We start from the raw sequence: 8,839 nt of genomic DNA, 5'->3' as shown, positions 1-8,839 counted from the left end.
GCGGTTTCCCGTTCGAGTGTTGATGCTGAGTTGCAGGCTATGGCTTTGTTGATTGCTCGAGGTGACCTCGGTTACGGTGGTTGCTTGCAGATTTTGGGGTCTCGTTACGACACTCACTCTACTTTTGTCCGACAAGTACATGTGCTATCGGTATTGCACGTGATCCGGTCAAGCATGAGCTGACCAAGCATATTGGTGTTGATGCTTTTTATACACGTGCTCAAAGTGCGGGATGAGGTTGTTGCGGTTCATTATGTGCCTTCGCATTTGCGATTGGCGGATTTCTTTACAAAGGCACAGACTCGAGAGCGCAGCATGACTTCTTACTCTCCAAACTCAGTGTTGTGGATCCATCATGAGTTTGAGGGGGGGTGTTAGATGTATATATCTGTATATTGTAGTTTCCCCATATGTTAGGGGGCTTCCTGCATATTTGCACATGTACATGTACTATATATTGTGGCCTTTGGCTCCTGGTAATACAACAAGCATATTGCCCTAACAGTCATGAGTTGCAACCTAGATTGTAAATATACTAAATCGTTGGATTGCTTCGTGATTTGGGCTAGACATGAGTTGCAAGATTTCAACTAAAACTTAATACCATCATCTAACTGAGTTTAGTTCTTAGTCACTTTAGAATCTTATATCTTATATATACTAATTGAAGGCTCTCAATAAGCCTTCACGTTATAATCTGGTAAATTAGCTCATGAAATCCTCGGCCCGCATGCAATTAACTGTTTTTGTAAAAAAAATCTCATCGGCTATGAAGAAAAAAATACTTCCTTGTCTCTTCCGTCGCATAGGCTGGCTCTCGTTAGCTTAATTCTCAGTCCATGAGAATTAGTCACGCCGATGTAGTATAGACTCCAGTCTTATTGTATAGATTCAAGGGTCAAACTTCTCTGCATTCCACTATCATGTACTCCCTCCGTTCTCTTTTAATTGACTCAAATTTAGTACAAAGTTGTACTAAATCTGAGTCAATTAAAAAAGAACGGAGGGAGTACAACTCAGTCCATCACACTATGCTAAGTTCCGATACAGCAAGTGAACCATTTTCGAATTGAAAAGATGCTACATTTATATTAATTTATATCCTCTACAATGAATATGCAAATCATACATAAGCTCGTATCTTCGTGCGGCAGCAGATGTCTGAGTTCAAGCCATGAGACCGGCAAGCAGGACCATGAGACCAAGGCCTGCTGTGACCCTGACCGAGGTAGCGGCGGAAGGCGACGGCGGCGGTGGAGAGTTGCTGGCGCTGGGACCGCTGGCTGGTGTGGGCGACGACGGCGTCGACGGGGAGGAGGCTGACACGACGTCGATGGTGACCTTCATGCCGGCGGTGCAGTGGCCAGTAAAGCCGCAGATAAAGTAGCGGGTGCCCGTGGCGGGAGTGCGATGACGTCGTTGCCAGTTTTGAGGGTGGTGATGGGGCTTGCAGCGCTGCAGGAGTCGTAGTCGGCCTTGCTGACCTCAAGCACGTCATGCGCCTGCGGTGAGTACTTGAAGACGATACTGTCACCGGGGATGAACTGCTTGGAGGATGCCCAGCTGCCGTAGTTGATGCCGAAGCCCCACTCGCCGGCTGGCTCGCCGACGTTGTATGTCGCGGCCGATGCGATGCTCAAGACGGCCATCGCCGCCAAGGCCAGTAGGGTGATCTTCGTGGCAGCTGCCATTGCTGTTGAAATTGGAAGGAGCAAAGCAAGCAGAGGAGATTCAAGCTAGATACGCTGTTGATCCTTGGCGTTATATGGTTGTTGTTGTGTTTGTGATGCTGCCGTGCAGGACAGGCCATTTATTGACAAACAAGTACTAGTGGGTTTCGTGGTAGCATTTGGACTTTGAAGTTGAATAATTCTATGCGCGCATTTGAAAGAAGCCCGTGCTAGCTATTAGGCTGGCCATAGTGCTAGTATCATAGGTAGTATCATGCATACTAGGCCCATAAAAATGATGATGTGGCATGCAATTAAGGAGGAGAGATAGAATTAGAGTAACATAGGTAGATACTGTATCATAGCGCACGTTACGAGAAAAATAAATGCCAAATTGATCTTGTACATAGATTTACATTGAGATTCTACAAAACAATAAATTTAGAAGTTTATGAAACTACTCTATAATATCACCCACTATAGAGATAGTATCATAGACAAATATCATATGCATGATACTAGTATATGATACTATGCACTATGACCAGCCTTACCTGGTCATACATGGCCAGGCTGGGTTGGTGGCTTGTTGAATGTCGACCTTTTCACGCCATTATGGTTTCACATCGACGTGGTCTATGGTATGCGTCATGGGCTAACACAATATGGCATGGAAGCACGTATGTGCTGTCGCCCTGGAACTAGCAAATCTAGCTCAAAGGGAAAATTTGAAATTTTCCAAAATCTAATGGAACAACTTTCCCATTGTCAGCCCTAATTTATGAGTTGATCGTATTTTTTTTTGTAAGGGCCGAGCTGGCAAAATATGGACAAATTCTCATCCTCAAGTGAAAAATCATGATATGAAGAGGAGAGGGCATCAATGAAAGTTTATCATAATTACTGCTAAATAAAACAAGGAAAAAATTGTTACAGCACATCGTAATTTTCTGGCATTTGCTGAAACACACTGCCGAAATATGGCTTCACCATGTACCTTTATAAGTTTGAGGCATATTTGCTAGAACGATAGTACACACGGAATAGCCAAAAGAGGAAACTTTGACCTTTGCAAGCCTGAATACGACATTTCCCTTTTGTTTTAGTGCCGAGAAAACTTGCAAATTCTCTATGCGACCCGTTTTCACCTCTGCTTTGAAATCCCGCGGGCCGTAGCGGTGTGAAGAAACCTAGTCCAGCAAGTCACCTCCCTCGTCAGCCTCTCTGCCTCCGCCGTCCCGGGTGAGCCCGCCTACCTTGCCTGCCGCTCTGCCCTCTCTCACCCAGAGCGATTATAAGGTCAAAGATACACAAATAAGGATGAATATACCACTAAATGAGGAAACATTATAAGGTCAAAGATACACAAAATAGGATAATATCAAACATACAAGATAGGATCAAAGATACCCACAATAGATCTAAATCCTCCAGGAGATAAACATACATACAAAGAAGCAGATTGTAGTAATGACATGTTGATGACACAAATAGACAAACACTCGATGAAGGAACTCATAACACGATGAATACAAATGTCATAGAACAGCTGTATAGAGCAGATAACCACATCAAAAGCAATAGAAAAACAAAATAAAATCTGAGGAAAGGACACGAGTACACATGTTTGATTCGCAGAGTTCAAGTGGTTGAGAACATCTCTAAACCTCCGTCTGGAGAGGCTATGTGTGCATCCACCCTAGTTTATCGACATTATAGGATAACCCACAAGCATCACCCCCTTGCAAATGATTTTCTGCTCACGAAGTAAAAGTTATTCTCTAGCACAAGCATCACCTAGCTTGGCCCCGTCTCTAATGGAAGATCTTCAAGGTGACCTCATAAACTTCACAAACTTTCCGTGGAAAGTCCACACACACACCAGATGCTCGAATGTCCATACCCGAGCTACCAGATCTCCAAATACCAAAATATAAGAGATCACCCCTTCCATTTTAGGTGACGGAAGGATCATACCATTCGAGCGTTTTGTCATGATTTTTCTCATGGTCTGGAGAAAGTAGGAATCAATATTACTTTCCTAATCCTCCTTTACTTTCAAGAAGAATGTGATGAGATTATTTTTTCCATCAATGGGTGCGGAGCAGGTCAGAAAAAGGATCTTAGAGTTGTTGGAAATATGCGCTAGATGCAATAATAAATATTACTCCCTTTGTCCTAAAAAATGTTGCTCAACTTTTTCTATATTCGGATGTATTTATAATTAAAATATGTCTATATCCATCTGTATCTAGTCAAAATTTAGCATCTTTTTTGGCTTGTTTTACGGTACCTTTTACCACTACTAAAAAAGGAGAGGTATGATTTGAGTTAACGGTTAGGATTTAGCGAGATAGATTAAGCCCAGTAACCCACCAACACGTAGATAATGAAAAAAAAGATACTAATAGTATTCGGCCCAGCCCAGGCGTCTGCCTAATCGGTTGCCCAAGGAAGCGGAGTCCAGAAGCGAGCGTCGCCGCCGAGCAGGGACGCCGCCGCCTCATCCGCTCTGCTGCCACAACTCCGCCGAGAGGCGTGCGCCACAGCCTCCGCCTCCACATCAATCAGGGCCGCCGCCGCCTCATCCGCTCCGTTGCCGCAACTCCGTTGAGCGGCGTGCGCCGCTGCCTCCGCCCCCACATCGAGCAAGGGCGCCACCGCCTCGTCCGCTCCGCTGCAACAACTCCGCCGCCTCCACGTCGCAGACGACCCCTTCCCATACGACCGGGCATGCCCCCACCAGCTAGGCCATGTCCTGCATCGCCGCCGTAATCCTCTGTTCTTGTCTTGGATGTGGTAGCAGGTTCAGGTACGCAACACAGCAGACACGTTCCTCTTTCAATCTGGTAGATTAGTCCAATTATTAGCCAAATTCAGGCAGCTGGGAGTATGTTCCTACATGAATTTTATTGAAGCAGTAGAATTTGAGATTTTGAAAAAATATGAGCCATACAAGCGAGATTTAGATTTTGTAAACCAAACTATATCTTTTAGAGCCAAATATCTTTTGCAACCAATTCTATCTGCATGCCCAAGAACTAATCTTGCTCTATGAAGAAGAAATCTTTTACTGATACTGTGGACGGTTTAGCACTGTATTCAGGAGCCGGTACATTTAACAAGCAAGCGTAAGCCTCACGATCCTGCATTTTTATGTCGCCAATATAAATATATTTCCATTCTCCATGCAAGGACACAGTTGGAACTAAAAAGCATGGTTGATAGATTAATCCTCCTCACTCCTAGATAGAATTTCAAGAATCAGAAACGAGATGAAGGGTAAGGGAAAAACATATTCGTGAAGTTGCGATGATTACCAAGAACCATAAGGATTTGTTGAAAAATAAGAATCAAAAATTTCAATATATATGGTTTTCGAAAATTTCAAGATAAAGTTGAGCAGCTTTTTTAGGGACGGAGCGAGTACCAAAACATTTCGAATAACATTAGATATGTAGTACTACTTGCAAAATTATATGTTCTGTTCCTACACTGCAGTCAAACCTACCACCCCGTTTTCCTATAAATGTTTAACTACATGTAGCATACTCGTGCATGTTAAAATGTGTAAAGGGGTTGACAGATAATATCAATTAAACAAAACTGATTTCGGTTTGGAAATCGGATGAGCATACTTTTTTATCCTATGAAAAATTGGTTACTGTTCTTTGGAAATCTCTTTTCTTCATCTGAAAGTTCATCCACCTAAATGGTATTTTTTTCAGGAGAAAAGCCCATAAGATCCTCCATTTCCTGCAATAACAAATAAAAGCGTTGACATAAAGTTAGTCTCACATATTGCATGGACCAAAGTAGTCTACAAAATGTGTTAGAATAAACTGAAATGATGAACTACCTGTCTGTCTTCAACTACTTCAACCAACTGAGGTGTGCTCTTCAGGTTTACATCAGCCAATAGTTGTATCTAGTAGTCATTGTGAAAATAGGTTGTAACTGATAGTTCCATCGATACAATAGCCACAATGTTCCCCGCACAAACAGATTGAGGAGCTTTCTTAAAGCAAATAGTGCAGACTGCAGAAGGTAAGAACTAGCATAGGCAAGTATAATTGTTTTGGCAATGAAGAAACAAAATATGTTACTGATAAATTTGTCCTGATGAGTGAAGTATATCATAAAGATGTTTTTGTTAAGACATGATTTACTTGACTAGTAACATGAATATTATTTTTGTGATTGCAATTTTCACAGATGGATGGTCAAGGCGTTGGTGAGGAGCGTGAAGAGTATCGCCTCATGATTAGCAAGATCTTGAGAAGTGAGGAGGAAGGATATCAGTTCTGCAATGAGTATCGGATGCGACCACTAGCTCGTATATATGGCCGCGCAAGATTTAACTTAATTTGTGTAACAATTCAACTGCAGGTTCTGATGAATCATGTTGGTCAGGTGATGGTCTGTGCAAGTTGAGTCTGATTGTGCTTCGGCGGAGTCATCATTCCAGAAAAAGGGCTGTCATGTGTATATATGTACCATTCACACGGAAATTATCTTATTCTGTGATATACTTCCTGAGTTTTGAGCAATCAGATGAGTTTGCGCCGTATATTAGAAGAAGGGTTGTGTATGACGTATACCGCTGTAAATGATTGTAACTACATTGTTTTGCTCATGAATAAAGTTATCTCTGTGAGTTGTGAGAAATTTTGTACACAACTTTGTTATGTTTGAGTTCGGTGGTAGGTTCCCAGCCTGCTACTGCAACATGTAATTTGTTAAATTCGAATGATATTCCAATAGCTCCATACAAAAACCTCAAGGCACATGAGACATGCTATTCCTGTTGCTACTCTACTCAACAGACACCAAGTCACATAAATAATAGAAGGCCAAATTGACGAGACAAAATAAATGGAAGCAGTTTGGACACACACAACCATCATCCACAACATGGCTTTAGTACATCAACTGTAAAGAATAACATGGATAAAACCATGGTTTCAACTTGTGCAGATTTGGTAGCATAAGGCACCATTTGGTTGCTGATCTTTGTACAATCGCCCTCGTTCTCACTAGAGTTTTGCTTGGACAATTGCAAGTATCATGAAATACTATCTGCTTGCAGTCTTGCACAAACGTTTGACCATCACCTTTGATTCTTTGATTTTCCTCCTTGGTCTCCTTGCCTCTCTTTATTATTTTGCATCTCCCCACAATACGGACATCAGTCAGAGGATGTATATTAACTTCTGTAGGAATATTGCAACCAATAACAGCCTCATATTCGTTTTGCCCAGTGTTTTTGGTAGCTACAGGGACCATTTAGTCGAGAGGCGCCTCAGTGTTGAACTCACTTGATGTAAGAAGTCTAAGCCTTCATTTGAGTGCACTGCCTTTTGTATCAGCTCTCCCATGTTATGTGTATAGTCAAAACTTTCTTTCTCGTGGCCGCATCTATTGAATTAATGAGCTTGTCTTCTAGCAGGTTCTCTTGTTCATCATAAACACTCCCCCTACAATAAAAAAAATATTGTTAGTCATACGACTTCTGAACAAATAAGAAATCAATTGTATCCATTATTTTTCCCCCTTTGCATCTTTTCTGCCATCTATTCATAAGGTAGTATGGCAGGGTACTCTAACAAAAATGATCAACCCAAATTGTCAGCAATGATACGAAGTTCTCTTCTCACCTTGGAGATACATGGAAAACTGATGGTACATTACTTATCATCTCTTGGGGATACATGGAAACCTTGGAGATACAAGCTAGTTTTTAAATTTAACTAACTGGCTGAGGAGTCGCTGCCCACCGTCGTGTTCCTCTACATCTTGGGAGGTGGCGCGATGGACAGAGCGGCGGCGCCGGCTGAACCTCTGGCAGGCGAAAGAACGAGGAATCCCCACCGGACCCGCACCCGCTGTGGTCGGCAGCTCATGGGGCTGGACCAGTCTACTGGGTTGTGCCCATCTATTGGGCCGGGCCCGTCTACTTTTTTTTACTGAGGTGCGAAAATTTCCAGAGGTATGTAACATACCTCTCAAGTTTTGGACTGTGGTGTGAAACTATTTGGACCATTGGATGGACGAAAATTAATGGCTGTTATTTATTTGAGGGTACCACAAAAGAACTCTCTTTTTTAGGGATGGAGGGAGTAGTATTATTTCTAAGTTGACTATTTATTTATATTCATGTTCTAGAATTTTTATGGTTCTTCAATATTAGATTCAAAGGAAAACTCACTAGCATGTATGGAAACGTAAAAAGAAATAAGTTCACTAGTATCGCCAAAAAGATTGTCTCATGTCTTGCTTGATGATTATGTATTCCTAATCATCTACATTGTTAAAGTAATAAGGATGCCAGCAACAATGTGTTAAGGTATACGCACATATTTTTACCATGGCAATATCAAGTACCTTCATGCTAGACGTTTTACTTCGGGGTTGTCAAACGTTACCCATAACACGGTGATTAGAATGGAAATCTTTAGGTACGTACAAAAAAGTATGTCCAGGGACTTCATCTTCAGTCACGAATTTGTTTCCGTACCTATTACGTCCCTGTAGCCGCCGCCTCTTGAGAAAAGCCCTAGCCGCCCCTACTCAGCCTCCTCCATAGATCGGTTCCCCCTCCTCCGGCCGGCTTCGCCGGCGTCGGGAGGAGTGGGGAACCCGATCTATGAGTGGAGTTTTCAATAAAAGTAGTCTTTTTGGTAGTCTATGTTAGGTTTTTGGTCGCCGTTTTTTTGTTGGTTTCCCCGCAATGGAGATGGCATCGTCTGCAATAAGTGATCTTCGGCCTTTCGTTCGACGACGAGATCTCCTTCCCGACGTCAATGGTGGTGCCTGAAAGATTACAATTATCTAGGTATGGGTGTTCGGATCTTACTTCGCCAGATCGATCTTAGATCTTTTCTCATGGTTGCCGCGAGGAGGATTATCCTCGCAGTTCTTGTCCCGGTTGCTACGTCCTCGACAATGGTGATTCGTATTCTCGGCTCTCCATCAACGTCGATAAGGCAGATCGGTTTTTATTCCCTGACATACTAGTGTTGGTACTCTTGCCGATGTTGATTGACTACTTTAATGGTTGCGCGCGTGCACGCAGCCTTGGCATTGCGGCTCAAATTAAAATTATGGGAGAACCTTCGTTGGTATTTACAGGTCTATGGTTTGTTATCTATCTTTGGCTGCCTTCGAAA

The 8,839-nt window shown here is 42.6% G+C and overlaps 1 long non-coding RNA gene and 1 pseudogene across 1 annotated transcript; one reads left to right on the top strand and one right to left on the bottom strand.

The window, feature by feature from the left end:
• Positions 1-1,167: 1,167 nt before the first annotated feature.
• On the bottom strand, positions 1,168-1,740 carry LOC124687106 (annotated as a pseudogene).
• A 2,619-nt stretch (positions 1,741-4,359) lies between these two features.
• Positions 4,360-6,345, top strand: LOC124687105. The gene is made up of 2 exons (XR_006998089.1): positions 4,360-4,482; positions 5,886-6,345. It is a non-coding gene; the product is annotated as an uncharacterized LOC124687105 (long non-coding RNA).
• The last annotated feature ends 2,494 nt before the right edge of the window (positions 6,346-8,839 follow it).

Source organism: Lolium rigidum, chromosome 2 (genome assembly GCF_022539505.1).
Source record: "Lolium rigidum isolate FL_2022 chromosome 2, APGP_CSIRO_Lrig_0.1, whole genome shotgun sequence".
Classification (NCBI taxonomy): domain Eukaryota; kingdom Viridiplantae; phylum Streptophyta; class Magnoliopsida; order Poales; family Poaceae; genus Lolium; species Lolium rigidum.
The sequence above is the reverse complement of the archived record's forward strand: the minus strand, read 5'-3'. Positions and strand labels throughout refer to the sequence as shown.